At 40.5% G+C, this 24,390-nt stretch overlaps 1 protein-coding gene across 7 annotated transcripts in view; it reads left to right on the top strand.

Moving 5' to 3' along the window:
- LOC145404478 (mechanosensory protein 2-like) overlaps positions 1-24,390 on the top strand; it is a 707,991-nt gene that overhangs the window by 437,707 nt on the left and 245,894 nt on the right. The window lies entirely within an intron of this gene.

The following is a 24,390-nucleotide window of genomic DNA, read 5'->3' as shown; positions in this document are numbered from 1 at the left end:
AACTAAAAACTACTTTTGTCTCGTGTCATATACTGTAAACTTTTCTTACAAGGACCAGCGCCTTGACGTGAAAAAGAAGCCTGTGCATTCAAGGGGCCAGTGGAGCTATACCTGCTAGGAAGGTTCACAATTAGTGATGAAATGCAGTGTTCGCCACGCACCAATCATCAAAGCTGTTTTCTAAGATATTCGATCAACCACTCCATCAGTGCTATGTTTTATTTCTTTTACTATTCTTGCTAACTTCCTCAAGACAGCAGGAATAAACCAATAAAATACGTCACTGGACTGTGGGAGCTATTTCTTTCTCTTTTGGCCTTCATACCAACATTAGTTTTTTTTTTTTTTTTTTTTTTTTACTATAGTGCCGTCTTGTTCAGGTTTATACTTGATATGACCAGACGGGTTTCAATCAGCTTAAGGAAGCCTTCTGCTAGTTAATGGGTTAATGAAGGCTATATGTAACGGCAATCATTACAAAGGCATCGCAATGAAGGTGAGATGACAGAATAACAGTTTACAAATGGAGCAAGCAGGAAAAATGAGTAATCTGACAAAAAAATATGTGAGGAAGGAATATGAAGAAAATCCCAGAAAATATAAGCACTGAAATTTAAACCAACAGGAGAGACACAGTAGCAGCAACAGATTATTTCCGTGTTATGCCTCTGGGGTCCACGGTGGGCCAGAAGTATGGGAGGGTCCGAGGACAGGCTACCGTAGTCCAGATTATTTAAGCCATAAGAGATCATACTACGGCCCTGCTGCTAGTTCACCCGTAAAAAATCAAAGGGAAACTCTTGCCATATCATGGATTCGAATCCTTGCGCTTTCGTGTACAGCTTCTAACCAGAGATGCACGGTCAGCAACCAAAGTCCGTTCGCCTATCTTGCCTCTCACATCTGGATTCATAGATGCTTAAGAATATTATGACGTTGTGCACTGCTTCGCATACTTATTATTATCTGTGTGAGTGATAATATGCCCTTTCATCCACTACGTCTCATTCAATCATCTATAACTCCAATGACGACAGAGGTAAAAGAGGAGAATGGATTTTCGTAGTTAATATAATCCACTGTACTACCCAGGGAAATAAATTTATACTGAAAAAATGTAAGGAGGAACAGAAAGCAGAAAAAAGGATAAAAGGAGAGTGAAAGAAGGCGGAAGAGCGGGTCAGTTGGCGTGCAGTAAAAGGTGGAGGCAGGTCCAAGGTTCATCTGATAAGAGACCTTCACGCCGCTGCTCAACCATGGCCTATCTCCACCATCAGGCAGGCACGCGGGGGAGGCATGCGGGCAGGCAGGGAGAGGGGGAGGCAGGCAAGCGGGCAGGGAGAGGGGGAGGCAGACAGGCAGGTAAGAGAGGAAAGGGAGTGTGAATGACATGGAGGGAGGGAGAGGAGCAGACTGTGAGACAGAAGGGGGAGGAGATAAAGGGGGAGTGAATGATAGAGAATGAATGACAGAGATAGGAAAGGGGGAGGGAGAAAATGAGAATGATAGACCAGGAGGGAGTGAGAATGATAGACCAGGAGAGAGGGAGGGAGTAAGAATGACAGACCGTGAGGGAGTGATAATAACAAACCAGGAGGGAGGGAGGGAGAGAATGAGAATGAGAGATAGGAAAGGGAGAAGACTTGTACGAGGGAGAAAGAGAGGAGGACTGAATGACATGAAGAAAGGAGGAGGTGACTGGCGAGGCGTGAGGGAGAGTGAAAGACAGTGGGGCAGGTGGAGGAGGGTGTATGAATGACTGGGAGGGAGAAAGAGAAGGAGAGATTAGAGAAGAAGGAAGGAAGGGAGGCAAAGTGAGAGGGAGGGGAAGAGAGAAAGGAGTGCAGAGAGACACTGAGGAAAGCTGGGGGTAAAGGGAAGAGCCAAGCAAGGAGGGAAGGAGAATGATAAACGGTGAGGAGGGAGAAGCAGACAGTAGGCAGACGGGTAAGCAGGGAACTTTGGAGGGATGAAGAAAAAGAACAAGGAAAGAAATATTATAATAATATGCTGTGAAAAACTGAGCACTTTTAGGATAACTCTGGCTATGAAGATGGTGATGACTAAGGTTGCTTTAATTATGATGATGATGATGATGATGATGATGACAGGGAAAGAAGAGAAATGAAGTCAAAAGAGAGCTAAATAATAATCATATAAGTATAAGAATAGGACTGAAACGCAGGGAAGCCTATGCCGGTGAGTGACATAGCAAATTATTACTTCAAAACTGCGACGTGTATTGACATATCTAATTTACGTATAGATTAGCTCTGAAAATGTGAGGGGAATTGAGAGCACGTCAGAACCATAATTTCAGCCTGGTAATAGCGCAGTGTAAGAATTCAGTCTTTATTATAACTTTCTGCTCCAGTGATTACGAGGAACGTATATGGCTGCTGACTTTACGGCATGCAATCATTTTTTCCTTCTTCTTTTCCTACTCTGAGAATATATTTGACAGCCCGTCCCCTGAGACTAAGCAGTATTCTGTTGTGCCATAAGCTTTCACGTCACCACATCCCAGGGTTATTTAATTTAGGACTGTTGTGATGGGAGCAGCGGAGGTGGTTATAATGCGGATAAAAAAAAAAATAAATAAATAAAATTAACAATCAAACTATTCCCCGCACCAGATGAAGGTCGAACCTGCGTCTTTTCACACAGCATTCTATTTCTCTAACCACTAGCTGAAGCGTTAAGCAATCACTGGTGTAAATTGATGGAAAAAAAAAAAAACTACTATGTATGTGGCATTCACGTTGGGCGTATATCAAAAACAATGACTAGCTCTACGTGAGGATGGAATGAGGCAGGTTTTAGAAGCAAGGACGGAGAAGGCGCAAAAATAATTCTCCCTCTTTTGTACTTTCAATATCTTTTCTTCTGGATATCTACTTCACCACATCTTAAGGTGTGAAAGAAGGTCTGCATAAGTGTAAAATCTCAAGACAAACAGCCTCCACCGTTATAATGGAGGACAAATACTACAGTACAAACACTGAACTTAAAGATTTATAATATTCAGATGCCAGTCTACCTTTAAGCGTCGTTTCCATATTGAAGGCCACTGATGACAGAAGTGCTTGGAGTTTAGATGAGATGTAGCCTTGGTTGGTGTGAAGGAACTGCTCGTGAAATCTGGCGAATCCTGAAAAAAAGAAAAAAGAAAAAAAAGAAGCATGTAAAGAATGCCCACAGTCCTTTCCTTTGTTCGTCCTGCGCCAGAAAATCATAACTAAGAGACCAGAGCGATTATCCATTCCTTCACTGCTCCTCATACAAATTCTGATCTTAACAACGAGAAGAATTTGGTCGTAAGTTTGTTTTCTGGATTCGAAACGAGGCGCCTTTCCCAACCGACCCCCTCAATCACCTTGACCTCGAAATCTGAAAGAAAGGGAAATTTATGGCCTTCTGGATCTCAATATCCTTCTTTTTTAAATGGGAAGACCGAATATTTATAGACGCTTGAGGTAAGGGGAGGGAAAATTTAATGATGAGAGAGAAATGAGAGGGACGGAAAGAAAAAGGAAGGGAGGGAATGTGGGATGAAGAAAGAAACAGACACAAAACTTTAGAGAAAGTGAAGTATTAAGAGAATTTATGGTAAAGGAAGAGAGGAAACAGGATGATGGACGGAGAGAAAGGAAAAGGGGAAGTGGAAAAAAAAAAACGAAAAAAATACTGAGGAAGAATTTTACGAAAAACAGGGGGAAAAGAGTGATGAACGAGATCGCAATGGGAAGTGTGAGACAGGCAAAAGAATAAAAAGTAGAAGCAGAAGATAATGAAGAAAGTGGAAGATGGGAATGGAAAGAGAATTTTTGGTAAAGACTAAAGAAGTGAAGGAAAAAATGATGCAATGGAGTACATTGAGAAGAAGGTGAGAGAGCAAAACTTGCAAAGGAAGAAAATTAAAAGAGAAAATAAAAAAAGGAACGGCAGTAAGAAAAAGACATGAACTAGAAATGGAAAGAGAACATTTATGAAGGAAATTTGAAAAAAAACATTGGACTAGGATACAATGAAAAGGAAATGAGGGAGAATGGAAGGAAAAGAAGAAATCAAAAGCAGAAAGTAATGACTGGGAAACAAAAATAAGAAGAGAAAATTTGTTAAGGGAGGCGAATGAGATGAACGATTGACGGAAGTGAAACAGAAAGGAAATGGAAGAGAACGGAAAGCAAACGAAAATGTTACAAAGACTGAAGATGCAAGAGAAAAAGGGAATAAATATCATCATCTTCATCATCATCATCATCATTAGCTTACCATCATCATCATTATCTTCATTATTATCGTACCATCGTCATCACCATCATCCTGGCCCCTTACCCACCAATACAGTGCGACGAGTGTTTCAGAAAGCGGAGCAAAGAAGTAGGAAATGAAATAATATGAACTACTAGAACGACCCGTGAAATGGGCCACACGTTCATTCACTCGTCCTTCAAGCCCTCGAAATCCTCAGCTTCACTTCAGAGGCCAAACGATGCACTCCTCAGACTTATGGTTAATAATACCTGTGAGATTCAGCCCTTCCATCGATTGTCCAATAATAATAATAATAATAATAATAATAATAATAATAACAATAATAATGTGGTGTGAATCTCCAAACTAGTTCGTCATCAACTTTTATAATTCATTTTTTTCTTATAATTCCGTGTTGTTGTTGTTGTTGGTACTCTTACTGTTCTTGAACGCTCATGTAAGCGTGAGCCTGGTTGACTACAGGCTAATTTTTCCTTCTCCTGCAGCCCATCATCCTCCTTTCGGGGCACAGGGAGGGAATTAAGGGACGTTTGTACACCAGGGCAGCTCCATCACGTAAAGACATCCCCCTCCACCACCCTTTATATTCCATACCTCTTTTAGCGTTCCATTAGACACGCCGAATGATACCTTACGTGCTGTGTGGACGGCTCAACCTGCTGGTGTGGGTACGGGTATGGATGTGGGGGTAGGAAAAAAAATATGTATGGTAGTCACAGCAACACACCAGATACTGTCCAGCAGAGGTGAAGAGATTTGTTGTACATTATTATCCTGTGTATCACTTTCACCACCTATTTACATCTTTTCTGTCTGCGATAATTATGAAAGAGAAAAAATGAAGTGGAAGAAGAAATTATAGTTAAGAAGATATGAAAAAATTATGAGATGAAAGGAAATAAAAGCAAATGGAAAGGAAATGGAAATAAGGATGAGAGAGAGAGAGAGAGAGAGAGAGAGAGAGAGAGAGAGACTGGTGAGCCCTCGTGAGAAATGGAATGGAATGGAAATGGGAGATCAGGCAGCCCAAAATTAAAATTAATGGAAGGAGGCATAGAAGGCAAGTAGAGGGAGAAAGTTAATGGGTAATGGGTTTTTGGATGGGTGAAAGACGGAGATAATGGAGATGTTGTTGTTGGTGGTGTTGTGGCCCAGGTTCATCTGAAATGTGAACCCGGTGCACTGCAGGCTTAACTTGTCGTTCACCTGTATTGAATCATTCTTATTTTCGGGGATTGAGAAATAGCTGAGGAACGGATATATACACAGGCAGTTGAGTCGCCCGGTTGTATCAGTGCCACCACATGAAGGCGTCTCTCCACTATTGACTTGGGATGAGACAGAGAGAGAGAGAGAGAGAGAGAGAGAGAGAGAGAGAGAGAGAGAGAGAGAGAGGGAGAGAGAGAGAGAGACCGTAGGACTGAAGGAAAGATGTTTACAATACATTGTTTAAAAATGGGGGGGGGGAGAAATGAAATGGGGAAAACTAAAGATCTCTCTCTCTCTCTCTCTCTCTCTCTCTCTCTCTCTCTCTCTTTGAAAAGAAGGCAAATCTGATCCAAGGACACATACCTGGGAAATAGAGAGAGAAGACGAGATGAATCATGACAAACCTGTGACGAATGGAAGGATTATGGATGGAAGAGAAGAGAAAGACGTGGATAGAGCTGAAAGGAAGGAGGATGATCAGAGGAGAGAGAAATGGAACGAGAAAAATGTCAGAAATGAAAGAAGAGTAAACAGAAAAAATAACTGGTAAAAAGAATGAGCATGAAAGGAAGGAGAAGGAACAGGAGGAGAGAGAGAATGAAAGAATGGGATGAAGAAATGTGGAGGAAGAAAAGAAGTTGGACAGAATAGAAAGAATGCAGACATGCAAGGAGAAAACTAAAGGAGGGAAGAGACAAGCAAGAATTATAAGAAGTGAAAGAGGGGGAGGAGAAAATAGAAATACAAATAGTAGAATGAAAGGATGAGAAATGGAAAGGAATGACTGGAAAAGAAAGAGATGGAGAAAAGATGCAGGAAGGAAAGAGGAAGAAGAAATATTTATGGAAGGAAGGACCGTGTAAGAAGAGGAAGATATAAAGAAGAAACTTGTGAAGAAAGGAGGATTGATTATACAAGAATGAAAAGATAAGTTATGGTGGCATTTGTAGCCCATGGAATGAGAACCCAGTGGACTGCAGGCTGAAGTAGTCGTTCTCCTTCAGTACACCATCCTCCTTTCCGGGAATGGGGAGGGGGTTGAGGGAGGTTTGTGTTACCAGTCATAGGAGCTGCCTGGTTATACTGGTGCCACCACGTGAAGGTGTCCATCTCCAGCGCCGAATGAGAGGATGTATGGAAGAAAAAAAACGGAAGAAGAGAAGACATATAGAGGAATATAAGTGATGGAGGGAAAAAATGAAATAAAAAAAATAGAGGGAGAGGAGGTGTATGAGCAAGACTCCTTCACTACATTAACGTTTTTTATATTATCTATCTTTTACATCAGACGATTTCATTCAGCTTAAGGGGGATTTCTCGAAATGGACTGATTGAATAGAGCCGTCATTAATCCCTTCACTACTAGAGTCCTCTCTTAATTCGAATTAAATCGTCTGGGAGCAGCAACAATTAAATACTATGCTTTCTATCTGAAATAGTAATCGCCTTGAGTCCACGTATTATCTTATTTCATCTATTTCAGCTTATTCATATTCCCTCCAGACGACTTGCATTCAACTTATAAAATCTCCTTCAGTTCCAAGAGTCCCTCATGAACTAAACAGAGTCGTCCGGAGGTAGAAAACAATCTATTGCCTTACGCTTTAATCTGTCTACTTGTAAAGCTGTCTGCCTATCCATCTATCTATCTATCTATCTCTCCGTCTGTCTATCTATAAATTGTAAAAAAAAAGATGTCATCATGCTGAAGCGGTTAACGTAAAGGATGAAAGGTGAAGGAGGAAAAGAAGGAAAATGAAGGAATATGAAGGAGAGGAGGAAGGGGAAGGGTGATATGGAGATGATTAAAGGGAAGGAACAAAGGACAAGTAGAAATAAAAGAGACGACGAGGGGTACCAAGTGAAAGGATACTGAAGAGATATGAGGAAGAAATGTGGAGAAGGTAGAGAGAGAGAAAGAAGGAAAATGGAGGAGGGGAGCTGAAAGGAAGAGAAAATAATGGGATGAAAGGCTAGGAGGACGAGTCTTGAAGGTGGATATGGGACGAGTGGAGATTTATGAAAGACAGGAAGGGGAGTGGTAGAGGGTACGTTATAGAATGAAAGGATGGAAGGATGAAAGGTGAAAATGAAAAAGGAAAAAAATATACATATGATGCCGGGAGAGCTGGAAGCGAAGGAGGCGATATGAGGGAAATCAGTGGGAAGGAAGAAAAGAAGGTAAGAAAAGAAAAAGCAGGAGAGGAAAATACAATGAAGGGATAATGAGGGGATGCGAGGACATAACGTGGAGGAGGAAAAGAGGGAAGATAAAGGAACATAAAAGAAAGAAGGAACGGGAGGAAAGCTATGGAGAATTAAATGTGAAGGATGGAAGAAACAAATGCTGAATGGAGAAGGAAATATTAATTCAGGCTCCTATGACTGATTCTTAGCTTAATAAAATCGTCTTGTATAATCAATCCTCCTGTAACGAAACACTGAAGTTCGATCACATAAACATGGTGATTTTTCGCCCTTTTACAGCCTTTTCTCGTGGTTCAGTGACAGAATAACTCCCTACATCCTTTCCAAAATGCATTCTTCGTGACCAGCATCTTATTCTAGTATTAATCTTTTATAGCCCAACAGTTTTATCCCTATGCCTGTATTCTCGTCGGTTAAGGAAATTCCCAAGTACAGTAGGCCACACATGCACCTGGGACACTGTCGGTGTAAAGTGGAGGTCTACCTACAATTTCCGACGTGCACACATCACCATTACTTGGTCATTTCACCTAATATTTGACATCTCCGTTCCTTCATGTCAGTGCCACCAACAAACATGCGATTATATTAAGGCTGAAAGGTGTACCAAATTCTCAACCTCTGCTAAACACTGATGCTCTCCCACGTGCATATAATACCAACTGTACCTCTTCCTGTTTAATTCATTTTACGAGTATTGTACCTTACCATCCCCTTCCGTGCTGTTTAAATCATTCTAAGGGCATTTACTGTCCATAAATAACATAAAAAATTATATTAACCGGTCGTTTAAAAAAAAAATCGCTAAGGAAGAGGTGTTAGGGAGCTACCGTAACAGACAAGAATACGGGTCCCAGTTAAAGTAAACAGAGTATAGTGTTACCGTAACCGTGAGGAGGATATTAGTCACAGGACTTGAACTTCCAGGCTTCTATACGATCTTAGATGAAGAAAGTCGTCAGGGGTTAACTCAAAAAGAATAGCGAGTTATCCCGACCGTGAGAGGGTAATTGGTACCGTTGAGGCTCCTATGACTCACTCAGAAGAATGAAATCGTCTGCCGTTAGCTAGAGTACAACACACAGCTTTCTTGACCTTTAGAGGGTTAATTAAAAGAAGAAAGTCTGAGGAGGAAAGAAGCAGAGGGAGGGAAAATGAAGATGCAGAAGGAAAAATGAAGAAAAATGAGAAAAATGAAGGAGGAGGAATGATTATGGAGAAGGGAAAATAAAGGTGAAGGAGCATACTTAGAAAGAGGGATTATGAAGAGGGAGTGAAAGTGAAGGAGGAGGAGGGAAATGAAGAAAGGAAAATGAAGGAGTAGAAGAAAAGGAGAATGATGGAAATGAAGGATGGGGAAAATGAAAGAAAAAGACGGAAAATGGAGGAGGAGGAGGAGGAGGAGGAGGAGATATGGAGAAAATTAATGGTAAGGAAGAAAGGAAAGGAAGAGCTGGCCGGCCGTAACCTTCGCCTCCTGTGATCTGAGAGAATAGAGAGAGAGAAAAGAGGAAGAGAGAGAAAAAGAGAGGAGAAAGAATGAGATGGGAACAAAGAGAGGTGTGAGGAACGAAGGGAAGCAAACTGGGCGAAATGCGAGAGAAAAAGAAAGAGAGTGAACAAAGAAAAATGGAAAAGTTAGAGAGGAAGTGCTAACATAAAAGACGTTGGAGAGAGAGAGAGAGAGAGAGAGAGAGAGAGAGAGAGAGAGAGAGAGAGAGAGAGAGAGAGAGAGAGAGAACAAGAAAAATGGGACATAGTAAAGTCAGGCAGAAATAAAATAACAAGAGGACGGGGAAAAAAATGAAAGTACGGAATGAGAAAAAATGTCTTCAACAAACTGAATTTTTCTGTTATATTCTTCATAGCAGTGAGCGAGTTTATTCAGCAAAGAGCAATTTTATTCCCCTAAGAGACATATCGAAGAGGATGGGTTGGATACTTCATTAACCCTTTCATTGCCATAGGGCCGTCCGTGGCTAAATTAAGTGTGGATATAAAGAAAATAAAAGATACCCTCAGCGTGAAGAGATAGATAGATAGATAAGTAGATAGATAGACAGTTAGACAAAAACATAGACTGACAGATAGACTGACACACCGACAGGCAGATGGATAGATAGAAAGATATGCAGATAGAGACGTAGACACAGATAGACAGATGAATAAATAGATATAAATGGATAGATAAACAGATAAAGATAGACAGACAGACAGACAGGCGGGCAGAGATAGACAGAGAGACAGATAAAGTAGATAGACAGACATAGGAAGAAAGGTAGCTAGATAGAAAAGGTAGATAGATACATTGATAGAAAGAGACATAAATAGAGACAGACAGATACACAGAGATAGATAGACAAATGGACAGGCAGATAAACAGATAGATTTTGTATAGATAGATTTTATACAAAAGAATGAAGGACGCAAATGTAACGAGAGAAACAAGAAAGTGAAAAAAAGAAGAGGAAGAGGTAACGACACTAAAATGAAGGGAAAAGCAAAAATATAACAAAGAACTCAGATGGAAAGGGTAAAAATAGTAAAAGACATGTGAGAAAAATAATGCAAAGAGAGAGTAACAAAAATAAAGAGAACGAATGAGAGGAAACTATTAAAAAAAAAAAAGAGAAGAGAGAAAACAGATGGAAGAGATCAGGTGTAAAAATGGGAGAAAAAAAGTGAAAATAAAAGAGGGAAAAAGCAGACACGATTGTTGTGTTACACTTTACATAAAAAGAGAGAGAGAGAGAGAGAGAGAGAGAGAGAGAGAAGGGGGGGGGAGGCCAAAAGAAACAAATCGAAGAGATACAAATCGGCAAATAGATATGAAGGGTGTCCGGAAGGGAGAGATCAAATGAAAGAGAGACGAGGAAGATATCAAAGAAAGAAAAAGGGATGGAAGAAGAAAAGGAGAGGCTAAAATAAATAAGTTGGAGAGAAATTTAATAAAAAAGAAATATGAGAGGGTTACAGAAGGGAGAGCAAAAATAGAGGGACTGAAGAGTGTAAACTAAGGAAGAGAGAAGACAGAGATAGATAGATAGGTAGATACAGAGAGAGAGAGAGAGAGAGAGAGAGAGAGAGAGAGATTCCAAAATAAACATTTGAAGAGAATGAATGTTACTAACAGAAGGAAAAAAAAAAAAGAGAATGAAAAAAATGAAAATGTTATGGGAGAAGTAAATATAAAAAAGGCGAGGGGAGGAAGGGAAAGCAAAGAACTAGGAGAGGAAACGGAAGTAAGGGCTCTAATAGAGAGAGAGAGGGAGAGAGAGAGAGAGAGAGAGAGAGAGATGGTATATGATATGATGACAAAAAGTAGGACATTAGTAGAAAGAATATATTTGCTCCTCGCGGGGCAATGTAGGATTGGATATATATATATATATATATATATATATATATATATATATATATATATATGAGAACAAGCAAGCAGAAACTGGAAAAGGTAAAGATACTGCATATACAAAATAACAGAAGGCAAAGACTGATAAACCGACGATAAAAAATTAAAAAAAAAAAAAAAAAAAAGGAGGGAGAGGAGGTGAAGGAAATGGGAGAGACTAGGAAAGGAGACGAAAGAGGAACGAAGTAAAGTAGAATATATCAAGGAAGATAAGAAAGAGGAGAAAATGCAGGTTTAAGAAAAGCCAAGGAGAAGAAAAAATATACGAGAGAGGAAGCGAGAGACAAGAAAAATGAGAAGATGATGAAAGGAAAAAGAGAGGAGGGGAAGAGAAGGAACTGAAAATAAAATGAAAATAATAAAAAGGGCAAATGTAAGGAAAACTAGGAGAGGACAGGTATAGAAGGCTGACTGAAGCGAAAAATGAGAAACGAGAGATAACACGAAGAAATCTGGAAATAAAAGAAAAAATAAACAGAGGAAAGAAGGAAGAAATAAAGATAAAAAAACAAAAGGAGTGGAAGACTGAAAGGTAATAATAATAATAATAATAATAATAATAATAATAATAATAATAATAAATAAAAATAATAATAACAATAATAATAATAAAAAAAAAATAATAATAATAATAATAACAACAATACTGTAATAAAAATGTAATGGAGAAGAAGAAGAAGCAATGAAGGAGGAAGTTGGTAAATAATAAAACCAAGCAGAAATACGCAAGAAAAGGAAGAAATGAAGAAAATGGTAGTAATATATCGTAAAATAAGCGCACTTTAAGTTTCTCAGTATTTTATTACTAATGAATAATTAGATCAAACAACAAAAACGGAAGAAAGTCTTAATAAAGTACCAAAGATAACTAACATTAGGTTTTAGATCACGGAAGGAATGCGATAACATTTCTGCGCGCGCGCGCGCGCACACACACACACACACACACACACACACACACACACACACACACACACACACACACACACACACGCACGCACGCACGCACGCACGCACGCACGCACACACACACACGCACGCACGCACACACACACACACACACACACACACACACACACACACACACAGGGGGGGGACAAACTGAGAGGTTAATACAAAGGCGATGATACATAGATGATGACAGTAAGAATGATAAATTCTTTCCTCTATCTCCTAATCAGTATATTTCATTTCATCTCCTATCACGCGCCGAATACAGTCTCCAACTACTTCAACATCCCGATCCTGTTTCCCTATTCCTTACTTCCAGTTCCCAAATCAATCCCTTTTCCCCATTCACTAATCTCTATGCAGTTTACCATCCCCATCCCTCACGTCCTATCTAAAACAATCATCATTTTTTTCATCACTTGCCCATTCATCACTTCAGTTCTAAATCCCTATCAACTGCCTCTCCATGCATTTCTTCAGCTACCCATCCAATTTTTCATCTTCACCACCCTTCTCCTCATTTCATCCTTCATCCGATCCTGAGTCTTTCAGTCTTGACTTCTCATCCTTGACCTCTCCACCCATTTACAGATATTCATCCTCATCCCTTCCATTCTTAATCTTAGTTCCATCCCTCTGTCCATTCCTTATCCAGTCAAATTTCCGATCATTGGATTCTTTAGTCTCCTTATCGGCTGATGCTCTCCCCATCCAGTCCTGTATCTTCATCCCTCATACAGTCTTCAGTCCAACTTTCATGCATCCCTATCCTTCATTCTAGTCTCATTGCATTTCTTTCACAATATCTTTTTCCAAGAAGCCCTACACTCCCCATTTTCCATCTCATTCTCTCTATATCGTCACTTCAATTCATATCTAGTCCTACACCTTTTTGTTTGTCCCTTCTCCTATTAGCCTAACACTCCCCAGCTTCCATTCCATTCTCATTCCAATCCCTGTCCAATCGCTTTCCAATCCTACATCCTCTTTGTTTGGATCTCCTGTTAGTTTTACACTCCCCACCTTCTTTTCTCATTCCCGTCTCTGTCCAACTCTACTTCCCTTTCCTTTTGCTTCTCTTCCATCTCAAACTCACCCCATCCTCAGTGCAATCGCTGTCCAATCCTGCATCCCTTTTGTTCGCCTTTTCTCCATCCAGCCCTGTACTCTCCATCTTCTATCCCTTTCTCACTCCATCCTCATACCAATCCCTCATCCCTGTCCCCTCCCCCTCCCCCACATCTCTCCAGTCATCCCTATCCCTCTCTTCGACCCCTTCCGCCCATCTCCTCGTCCCTAATCCCTCTAAACCAGACATAACTTGGAATCATGAGAGTTTCACGACTTCCTCCTACAATTAAATACGTAGGCGCCGGATATTTTGACGAGAGTGAGGAATATGAATAAATCCCGTCAAAAAAATAAGAAGGCAAAATTAAGGAGGAAAAAAAGGGGTAAGAAAATGAAGGGAAAAGAGTAGTGAAAAAATGGGACTGATCAACAAGAGATTAACCCTCTGATTGGCCATGGTGTCCCTGTGTTGTCGTTATTGTGGCCCGAGGTTCATCTGAAATGTGAACGCGGATGCCTTCTGGATTAAGTTGCCCTTTTCCTGCCGTCTACCATCCTGCTTGCAAGGGATAGGGAAGTTGCTGAGGGACGCTTCCATAACCAGACAGTTGGGTCGACCAATTGTATCAGAGTCACGTGGTGTTTCATGCTGACAATAATGGTCTGGCTTTGGACAAAAACGAAATTGCGTGACGAAAATCGGTGACAGGGGTTAAATACAGAAAAAAAAAAATGAAAAGTAAACCTAGGCAAGGTTCGAATAACAGACAAAAACAATTGATAAATAAAAATAAATGTAACTTGCCGAGGAAAAGAAATAGATATTCGTCAAAAAGATGCATGAAGGAATGAGACATCGTCAACACCACAAGGGGACTAAATCGCAAAGGAAAGTAAGTCGGTGAGGAATATATAAAACCAAGAAAACACACACACACACACACACACACACACACACACACACTTGATATTAGTCGCTGAGGAATGTATGAAAACAATGAAAAAAATCTTCTAGTACTGGTTGGAATAAATTTATAGGAGAAAAGGAAAGAAGGAGAAATTCGTCAAAAAGAAACACGAAGGAACTAGGCGACGTCAGACCACAATAAATCGCAGAGCAGAGACCCACGAGGGAATGTGTGAAATCAGGGAACGCCAAGCATCTGAAATTCTCAAAAGCTGCCTCCCCTCTCCCGAATATTGGGAATGCTTGTGACTCTCTGGAATCAGAGGAAGAAGAGAAAGAAGGGAAAGGAAGAGAAGGAGGAAGAAGAAGAGGAAGAAGGAGACTGAGGGCAGGTGGGAGGGCCGCATGAGAGAGCAGTTTTACATACATTTTTATTGGAGGAGTTGCAAAAATTTCTTCATCTTTTTTTTCCGTATTCCCTGTGTTGAATGATACTGCGTGGGCAAAAAATATGCCGTAGTTGTTTTATTTATTTATTTATTTTTGTTGGCCTTCATTGTAGACTGATCATTTTGTCATCAGGCTGTTACTCAGTTTCATTCCATTCTATTACGGTATAAATTCATTGCGGATGTGTTTTTTTAATAAAAATTAATTCGTATTACTATATCACTATAGGAAACTGATTTTTATTTAACTCTCTTTAGATTCCCTCTAATTAATTCATCCTTTGTAAATTAATTTGTTGATTTCACCCAAGATCATATAGAATCTTTTTTTTTTTTTTTTTTTTTTTGTCAACGAAAACTCATTTTTTAATTTCCACAGCTCCTATTGTCTGATTATTCTGCGGTTCAAACTACAGGTTTGTTTTATAACCAACACACTAGGTGTATGTCGGTCATCCTGCCCGTCAGTTCCATTTTATTCGAATATATATATACTGTATGTACTGTATATATATATATATATATATATATATATATATATATATATATATATATATATATATATATATATATAAATATATATATATATATATATATATATATATATATATATATATATATATATATATATATATATATATTGTATGTATGTATATATACTGCATATTGGAGAGAGAGAGACAGAGAGAGAGAGAGAGAGAGAGAGATTCTTTTCTATAAACTTATTCATTTATCATTTTTTATTTTATTCCTTTACCATGGTATTCCTAGTTCTTTTCTCTTGCCATCCTTTTCCCTTTTCAATCTATTTCCTCTGACGACTTTTCTTACCGGGCTCTTTTCTTTTTTTCCCATTCTTTTCTTCCGCAGGCTTCTGTCCCTTCTGGTTCCTTACCTTGCATGTCCCCTCATTCTCCACCCTCATCTTCCATTCTCTTCATTTTCTTTCATCTTCCTGTAACAACACTGTTCCCTTCTCCTTCCATTTCAGTCTCCCTACTGTCAACAAATATTTCATCATCTTCCTAGTCCTGTGTCTTCATCTATCCTCGTACTCATCCATCCTCTTCCTGTTCCATCCACTTCCTTTCCAAGGCTTCTCATTTTCATCTCCTTAATTTTCCAACCTCCCATTTTCACCCCTTGCTCTTCCAACCTCTCATCTTCCACCCCCTCCACATTTCATCTTCCACCCCTTCATTTTCCACTCTCTCATTTCTACCCCATGTTTTCCACTCCCTCATCTTCCATCCTCTCATCTTCCAGCCCCTCATCTCTCACCCCCTTATCTTCCAGGCTTCTCTCCTCCAAACTCCTTCCCTCCTCACCCTCTCTACATGCGCATCTACTCACCAAACTTCCTACTTCTCAGGCCCACTTCCTTTCAGTTCTCTCTCTCTCTCTCTCTCTCTCTCTCCATACTGTTCCTTTCACTCATCCTTCCCTCTTCACAGTCTTGCTGTCTTATATCCTTCCTTCCTTTTACACATTCTCACTCCTTCATTTCTTCTCTTATTCTTTCTTTTCACACATCAATCGCCATTCATATCCTTCCTTTCTCCCTTCGTTCCCTCTTCCCATTCTCACCCTTCCCCATCTTCCTGTTTATTTCGTTTAGCACATCCCCCCCCTCTTTACACAACTTTCTTTATCACATCTTTCTTTCCACATACTCTCATTCTTCTTCATCATCGTCACTGCATATTCCTTTGCTTACACGTCCTTTCTTTTCATCTTGTTCCTCTCTCACATTCCTCCCTCTTCACATTCTCACATTTACACACTGTCACGTACACATTCTTCCTTTTTCAGATCCTCTCTTCCCATTCTCACTCGTCCACATCTTGATCTACACATCCTTCCTTTCACACATCCATGCCTCCCATCCCACCACCTCCCCTAGTTACAGTATTTCTCTCACACATCCCTCACTCATCATACTATCTAAACATCCATCCTCTCTCAAATCCTCTCTTCACGTACTCACTCGTTCATATCTTCAGTACACATCCTTCCCTTCTCATATCCTCTTCTCATATTCTCACTCGTTCACATCTTCATCTACACATCCTTCCTTTCGCACATCCCTGCCTCGCACCCCAGCACCTCTCCCTACACCCTTTAGCCAGAGAGGAAATTAAGCTTATTGTTAAACCGACTGGGTGAGGACCACTGAAGAGGCAGGACTTATGTAAGATCACATTTAATTTAGCCTCCCCTCCCTACCTCTTCTCTCTCTCTCTCTCTCTCTCTCTCTCTCTCTCACACACACACACACACACACACACACACACACACACACACACACACACACACACACACAAAGATACATTTCCTATGCCAGTTTAAAAATTTGTTTTCTATCCATTTTCCATCTCTCTCTCTCTCTCTCTCTCTCTCTCTCTCTCTCTCTCTCTCTCTCTCTCTCTCTCTCTTTTCCCAGCTCTCCAGCATTCTTGGTTTTATATCTCTCTGCAGTTCCCTCTCCTGATTTTCTTTCCTTCTTTCTCACTTCCTTAGGCTCTTCTGCCACCTCCATATTTTATCACGCTTTTCTCCGTCGTCCTCTTTCTCCTCCATTCCCGTCTCTTTTTCTCTCTCATACATTTTTACTTCTACTCCTCCTCTTCCCTTGCACTCCTTACCTCTCTCCTCCTTGTCCTCTCCCTCTTCCTTTTCTCCGTTTTCGTTCTGTTTTCCTTATCCTACCTCCTTCCCTCCTCCATTCTTGTCTTTTATTCTTTCACTTCCACCACCACCACCACCACCACCACCACCTCCTCCTCCTCATCATCATCATCATCATTATCATCACCATCATCATCATCAACATCATCATCATCATCATCATCATCGTTGTCGTCACATATATTTTCATTCCTCTCCCTCCTTTTTCACCCCTATTTCCTATCTCGTTGACATCGTCTCTCACCCTCTATCTCTCCATCTCTTCACATCTCTTTCCTCCTTCCTATTGGGGTAATCAAAATGGTATGTGTAAATGTTTTCTCCTTAATGTTCTTCCGTTTCCCCTTCTTCTTCTCCCTTACTTCCTCTCTTCCGTCTTTCCCGTTTCTTCTCCATCCTTCTCTCCCTCCATAATCCTGTTGGTGTGTATAAATATTTACTCCCAGATTAGAGCCAAAGCGGATAATGTTGATTCAGAGGACACAGGTACAACCATCTCCCTTTTCTTGTATTTTTCTTGCTGTCTCAGTTTCAACCATCCTTCCTATCCCTTTTCTCTTCTTTCTCCTTTTGTATCTATCCTCAGTTTTCATCCTTCACCTAGAGTCCATCCATCCTTCTTACCCGTTCTCCCTACGCTCTCTTCTTCTCTCCCAGCTTTCCTTCTTTTTTTATCTTTACTCTCCATTTCCTCTTTCTTCTCGAGTTTTAACCAGCCTCCCCACCTCCTCTCTCTCTCTCTCTCTCTCTCTCTCTACCTACCTACCTACCTATTTTCTATCGTTCTTTCCTCTATTTTATTTCCATGCTCAAGTGTCATCCTTTCTTCTCTCCGTCTTTAGCTACTATCTCTTTTTCCACCCATCCGCCCTACTTCTACTCCAGTTCAATCCTTCCATCTTCACTCCTTTTTTTTTTTTTTAATCCTTCCTCTCCCTGTTTATTTCCCTATTCCTCGTACACCTATCCTTCCTCTTTCGTGTTCCCTTCCTCCTTCCTTCCCTTCCCCCTTTTTTTTCCCTACTGTAGTCTCATCTTTTATTCCTCTCCTTATTTATCTTCCCCCTCATCTTTCGTCAATCCTTCCTCTCTTCCCACATCTCTCCGCTTCCCTTCTCCCTCCCTTTACCTCTTTCTTCCGTTCTCTGTCCCTCCCAATCTCTCCTCTCCCAGTCTCTCTCCCTTCATCTCACTCTTTCATTCTCTCTCCTGCCACCTCTTTCTTCTTTCATTTTCTCGTCTTCTACCTTTCGCCTATTCTGTCCATCCTTCCTCACCCTCCATCACCTTCCTCCTCTTCCATCCATCCTTCCTCTCCCCCCCTCCCTTCCTCCATCTTTCTGTCTCTCATTCCCTGCATCTCACTCCTCTCCTATCCATCCTTCTTTTCTCTCTCTCTCTCTCCTCTTCCTTTCACCCTTTCTCCCTCTCTCTCCCTCCCTCCACCTCTCTCCTTTCCTCCGTCACAGATTGGAGCAAAAGCAAGATGTTGTTGGTACAGAGGCCAGACATGAACCCAACGCCTTTTACTTGTATTTTCTCTTCCTACTCCATTTCCATCCATCCTTCCTCTTACTTTTTGTCATCACTGTGTGTGTGTGTGTGTGTGTGTGTGTGTGTGTGTGTGTGTGTGTGTGTGTGTGTGTGTGTGTGTGTGTGTGTGTGTGTGTGTGTGTGTGTGTGTGTGTGTGTGTGTGTGTGTGTGTGTGTGTGTGTGTGTGTGTGTGTGTGTGTTGTGCAGTCGATAAGCACCACGCAAACTCATCTTCTCTTTTACCTTCTGTCCCTTTCTTTTCTCTTCTCTCTCTCTCCATTCTCTCCCTTCCTAAGCCTTTTTCCCCTCTATCTCCTCTTTCTCAATTCTCTCTCCCCTCATCCCCCTCTCTCCCCTTTTCCACTTTCACATACTAATCCCCCCACCTGTCTATCTGTCTGCCTGTCTCTTCTCTCTCTCTCTCTCTCTCTCTCTCTCTCTCTCTCTCTCTCTCTCTCTCTCTCTCTCTCTCATCCCATCATCCTCAACACCTAACAAGGGATTCTCACCTTCTTCAGGAACCCGCAGCGGGTTAACCAACTGCTGGAGGGACAGAGAGGCCGAGAGAGAGGCCGAGAGAGAGAGAGAGAGAGAGAGAGAAGGGTATGAGGAAAAGGTGGGAGAGAACATGAGAAGCGAAGAAGGAAGGAAAAGAAGAGAAAACGAGAGGAACGAATGAAAGTGAGGGGAGAAGGTAAGAGATAACTGAAGAGGAAGGAGAGGAAGAAAGAAGAGAAGTGAGAGGTGATGCAGGAAGGAAGAGGGGAAATTAAGAGAGGGAAGTTACTGGCATAGTGGAGGGATGGTGGGAGATTACTGAAAAGGATGGAGAGAAAGAAGGGAAAGGTGAAGAAAGATGATGAGGGAAGGAAGTGGGGACGGGAAAGGGGAGACAGGGAAAGAGGTATGAGCGAGACAGAAAAAGAAGGGGAGATGATGAGAAATAAACGAGTACAAGTTCGGAAGGAGGAAGGAAGGAAGGAAAGAGGAAGCATAGTAGAGATGAACTATAAAGGAGAGGGTGTGAAAATTGGTGAAGTATATCAAAATGGATAAGAAAAACTAAAATTTTATAACTGTACTGCGAACAGTCATTAGTCTCCATCTACTGTTCCGGATGGAGGTCCTTGACTAACGGTCACTAAGACATGAAAAGGACGCCTCAGTAGTGGTCAAAGGTCATGGTAAGGTACATTCCATTCTGTAGTAATTTGGTGGATTTGGTCCAAGTTCAGTACTATCTCAAAAGTCAAATTTTATATTTTTTGCGATGACCTTGACCCTATTTGGCATATTTGGAATTTTCTTCTACCTGCAATGGCCCATCCCAGAACACATAGCCTGGGACCTTCAGGTTTCTTTCCCTGTCTCCGGTTCTCCTGAAATCGTCGCGAGACTCTGTGGTCGGAATAATAATACCAGCGAAATCAGTATAGTCTCCACCTACAGTATGTAGTAGGTCGAGACTAACAGATGTAAGGGAAATATAAGACAATCATATGGTGGCAGACGAAGGAAACGAAATGAAAAATGCGAAAGGTAACAGAAACTAGAACTCTATAACTGTCCTGCGGACAGTCACTAGTCTCCACCAACTGTTTCTTACAATGACCTTGACCCCATCGGGGAATTCAGATTTTTTAATTAGCAATGGACCACACAAGGACACATAACCAGGTCCTTTCAGATTCCCTGTGCAGTCTCTGATTCTCCTGGAATCGTCGCAAGTCTCTGAGGCGGGAATAATACCAGAAAAAACAATAGCCGCGACCTATGTAATAGGTGGAGACTAATTAAGGACGAGAGAGGAGAGGAGATGTTGAGGTAAAACATTAGAGATGAGGAAGATATATAGGGAAGGAAATCAAAAGATAATGCACGGTAACAGATGAGGGAAAGGAAAAAATGAAAGACTTGAAAAGTACCGAAAATACGAAAGAAAAAGAATAACTCGAGAGACAATAATTATGAAATTGAATGAAAAAAAAAAAAAGAAGAAGTACTTAAAAGTAACAGTCGGAAGACAGATAAATACTGATAGGTAACAGAAACGAGGATGAAGTAAAGGCGAGAAGACAAAGATAATGGATGAAGCGGGCAAAAAAGAAAGAGAGAGAAAGGGAGGTGATAAAGAGGAAATGAAGATTTTTTAACGATGTGAAAACAGTGGGAAAAAATAACAGGCGAGGAAGGAATAAAATGAACGGAAAAGAGAAATAGTGAATGTTGACATGTATTGTGAGAAAGAACAAGAATGTAAAAAAGCAAATAGGAGACAGAAACACGAAGGATAAAAACTGTAAAAAAATTTGCTGGAGCAGAGTGTGGAAAAGAGTGAAATATGAGAGTGAGAGGATGCAATTTCGGAAAGAGCATGAGAGTGAGGAAGGAAAATTGAAGAAGTGAAGAAGGAAAGGGAGAAAAAAGACAAGGAAAAAAGGAGATAGTGTGAAAAGAGAGGAAGTGGAGACAAATATATGAGAGGAAAAAAAAGGTTTGAAGTAGGGAGGTGAAAGGAAAATAAAGGCGAGAGAAATATATGGGCTAAGAACTGTAGGAGGAGGAGGTCACTTGAGGAGGTAAAGGAGGAGAGGAAGGTGACGAGAGGAAAACTTTAAAGTGTAGGAGAGAGAGAGAGAGAGAGAGAGAGAGAGAGAGAGAGAGAGGGGTGGAGGTTAGGGGTAGATGGAGGGATAAAAAGGGAGGAGCGCTGAGAAAGCCAGGAGGAGAGGATGTGGAAGGAAAAAGAAGTGGTAGTAGGTGAGGGGTGGGAAAAAGTTTGGAGGGCATCTCGGCACGTTATGTAAATCAGAAGGTCCACCGAAGAGGGCAAGAAAAATTATAAAAAAAAAAGGAAAAATAAAACGGACAGGGAAAGAACGGGAGGCAAAGTTATGAGGCAGACGAAACAAATTCAGAATAGGAAAAGTGGAACACAAGAAAAGTGTAATGACTGGGAAATAGACGCAGAAAGTCAAGTTCACGGTAAATGTAACTGAGGGTGATGAAAGGACGGGGAAAAAGATGGAAAAAGGAAGTAGCTGAAAAACTGAGAAAAAAACAAATATAATGGGGAAAAACCAGAAGTGAATAAAAAAAACATGCGGAGAATAAATATGCCAAAAATGAAAAAGAAACCTGGAAAGCACCGAAAAATTAATCATTGGGAAAATATTAGATATACGAAAAACAATGGACAATGGAACACGCATAGAGCAAAGGAAATCGAAAAAAAGAAATATATGGAAAAGAGGAATAGAGGAAAAATTAAGAATACTGAAGCACGGGAACCAACGGAAAAATTTTCATAAGCAAAACAGAGCACGCAAGAATGAAATGAGAAAACGGAACGTAGGAAAACTCGGCAGAGGAAAGAAAATGGAAAAGACGATAAATAAAACAGAAAAAATGGAACAGGAAAACAGAAACATCAGACAAAGAATCAGAAGAAACGAAAGAAATGGAGATGAATTAATGAAATAAAGGAGCTCTTAAAGACGAATAATAAAAATAACTGAGAATCAGAACAACCAGGAAGACGAAAATAATGGAAACGGCGTAAAAATGAAGGGAACAAAATTGCTGAAAGTTAAAATAAAGCAGATGGAAAACTGAACAAAAAAATGTAATATACAGAAAGGGAATGGAACGAAAAAGTAAAATCACACGAGAAAATGGAACGAACGAAAATGAAACAGAGGACGTATGGGACAAGCAAATGTAAACTAAAGACAAAAAAAAACATAATGGAGAGAGAGAGAGAGAGAGAGAGAGAGAGAGAGAGAGAGAGAGAGAGAGAATGGATGAAAATTATGAGAAAGAAAGATGGTCGCTGATAACGTAAGAGAAATGCAGAGAGAAAGGTCTCTTTTTTTTGTTCACTGCTTTCCTGAGAGTGTGAAGAGAAAAATGTGACACCGGGGAGAATACCAGAACTCTGAAGAAGTAGGAAAACTGTAAACTATGATATGGTCAGTAATGGGATGATACAAACCTGAGAGAATATAATACAGTATAGGAGAAGGCAGAAAAAAATTACGATAAGCTCTAACGTACACTTTGTATTAAAAACGCTACCAAAATTTTTTGTTCAGCAATTATCACCAAGATGAGACCGCGATCAAAATATATTGTTATTTTCGACTGCGACCACCGAGAGGAAAAAGTTACAATCACTAGTGTTTTTGCTCTCTCTCTCTCTCTCTCTCATTTTTCTCCTTCTCTTCCCCAAATCACCTCCTCTTCCGCCCTCTCAAATCTCTCTCTCTCCTTCCTCCTAGCCGCTTCATTACCCTCTCCTCATTTACCATTCCCAAAGTCTGCCTTCAGTCCTCCACATCACTCTCTCGCTCTTTCTCTGGGAGAAATTCTCTCTCATTCACCTCCTTTGCACTCTCTTTATTCTTTGCCTAATCTCCCACGTCTATTGGACTTAATTTTTACTTGTTTTGCCCTTTTTCTGCTCCCTCTCTCTCTCTCTCTCTCTCTCTCTCTCGAGAGAGAGAGAGAGAGAGAGAGAGAGAGAGAGAGAGAGAGATTGGATGGAAATTATGAGAATGAAAGTTGGTCGCTAATAACATAAGAGAAGTGCAAGGAAAAAGGTGTCTTTCTTTAGTACACTGTTTTCCTGAGATGGTGAAAAATGTGACACCGGGTGAATGAACTCTATAACAGTAGGGAAAGTGTAAGTCGTGGTGGACTGAGAAATATTAAAAATGGGAAGAGCAAAATTTGAGATAAATATATAATTACAGAGGAATAAGGGACTAGGACTCTAATATGTACAATGTTTAAAGCTTACCTCCTATTAGCAAACCCACCAAAAGTGTACGAAAAAAATAATGATGCATACTAAACTCGCGATGAATATATATTGTTCTCGACTGCAACTACCAGTGAGGAAAGTTATATTCACGAGTCTCTCTCTCTCTCTCTCTCTCTCCTTCGACTTTCTCTTCTCTTCCCTAAATCTCTCTACTCCTCCTATCTTCCAAATCTTTCTCTCCTTCCTCCTAGCCGCCTTATTACCTTTTCCTCATTTACCATTTCCAAAGTCTGCCTTCAGTTTTCCACACCACTCTCTTGTTCATTCTCGCAAAAATTTTCCCTCTCATTCACCTCTTTTACACTCTCTTTATTCTTTGCCTAATCTCTTATTTCTATTTGGCTTAATTTCGTACTGATTTCCCCTTTTCTACTTATGCTCTCTCTCTCTCTCTCTCTCTCTCTCTCTCTCTCTCTCCTCACACGCCCTGCTACTCTGCTCAAAACTTTCTCTTGTTAAACTTCACTTGTACACTATTCATTTCGTAAACACTCTCTCTTGTCATTGTATTTTTCCTTGTTTCTTCTCCTTTTCCTCTACATATCCTTATTTCGCTGTATCTTTTCCCCTAAGGCCTCTTCCTACTCTCACACCATTGCAATTAAATCATCCTCCCTCATATCGCACTTCTCCATTAGCTACCGTCTCTCTGTGCTCTTTCCTCTATCACATATTCTGTTATTTCCTCTCAGTTTATTCCTTCTCCGCATTTTTTCCCCTACCACTATTTCGTTATCCCATTTGCTCCTTCATTCCCTCTCTTCATCTCTCCTCTTACCTCCCCATCTCTCCCACTCCCATCTCTCATCTCATCATTTTCCCTTCCTTGTTTCATCTCCCATACCCCTCCTTATCTCC

The sequence above is a fragment of the Coenobita brevimanus genome, chromosome 7 (assembly GCF_032717465.1).
Source record: "Coenobita brevimanus isolate Jiangsu-jjx chromosome 7, ASM3271746v2, whole genome shotgun sequence".
Classification (NCBI taxonomy): Eukaryota; Metazoa; Arthropoda; class Malacostraca; order Decapoda; family Coenobitidae; genus Coenobita; species Coenobita brevimanus.
The sequence above is the reverse complement of the archived record's forward strand: the minus strand, read 5'-3'. Positions and strand labels throughout refer to the sequence as shown.